This window comes from Aplysia californica, unplaced genomic scaffold, assembly GCF_000002075.1.
Source record: "Aplysia californica isolate F4 #8 unplaced genomic scaffold, AplCal3.0 scaffold01320, whole genome shotgun sequence".
NCBI lineage: Eukaryota > Metazoa > Mollusca > Gastropoda > Aplysiida > Aplysiidae > Aplysia > Aplysia californica.
Window position 1 is genome coordinate 67,482 of NW_004798590.1, and position 1,030 is coordinate 68,511.

The following is a 1,030-nucleotide window of genomic DNA, read 5'->3' on the forward strand; positions in this document are numbered from 1 at the left end:
CCCCACACACACACACACACGCACACACATGCACATTCTCTTCAACCCCTGAAATGTACTCCTCAAACTCGCAGAAACACTAATCCCTGCGTCCTGATTGGCTGGCGCCAAACAACACACGTGACCAAAATGAGACTCCCGTAGTCCCGCAATGGTTCACTTCACAGCATCTATCCGTCATCGTCAGAATCGCGCAAGAACTAGTGCTGCGCTCTTGGGCTGGCCAATGAGTCGCTTTTGCAAAATCCGGATACTATGTTAGGGTACCTCTGCGGCGATTAATAAATGACGTGTTATGAACTGCTTCGACAATATAATGGGTTAGAAACACTTCCAAAAACGGGTTAGCACCACTTCAACAAAGGGGTGCACCCACTTCGGTGCAGGCAAATGAGTCAGGAAAGAGAGTTTAGGAGTCTGGATTCGGATAATGTTTCATTGTTGAATTATCCGGTTATCCGGATAGGCTATCCGGATTTTGCCCACCACAACTGCGCTGCCCATCTGCCACAGTGAGTGCCAGACCAGACCACCGTAGCATGAGCCACATGTGATTCCAGCCAGCGCACTCCTTCCTCCCTCGCCGAACCACGAGAGCCACGTACCAGCGCGACGTCATAGTATCATCGTCTGCTGGGATACAACCAACCGACCGGGTATTTGAATAATAATAATATGGATTATTCCAAACGTTGAAGGAGTTAGCAATCATCCCTGCCTCTGCAGGATTTGATTTGGAAGTTGTACCAGCGGGAAAAAGGGAAATTTGAAATTCTAACAGATGTTTCCATTAAGGGAAAGGAACAATCTATGAATATTCATCCAGGCGTGGACTGTATAAACTTTGCTTGTCTCAGAGGAGTATACGACTGAAATAACCTCCTTTTTAGGAGAAAGGAGAAGGTAAGAATATTCCGACTTTGGAAGTTCTTAAAAGTTGGCTCTTTGTTTCGTTTGTCCGTACAGTTATCTATTCATACTTTGCGACCTTAGTTTTAAAGTTCGTACTATTATATATATTACATATTAT

General features: G+C 45.1%; 1 long non-coding RNA gene across 1 annotated transcript in view; it reads left to right on the top strand.

Annotated features, from left to right (window-relative positions):
• Positions 1 to 160: 160 nt before the first annotated feature.
• The window catches only part of LOC101847082, a 41,362-nt gene continuing 40,492 nt past the window's right edge, over positions 161 to 1,030 (top strand). The window contains exon 1 of the long non-coding RNA XR_221214.3: positions 161 to 903. This is a non-coding gene — a long non-coding RNA (uncharacterized LOC101847082). The remainder of the gene's footprint in view (positions 904 to 1,030) is intronic.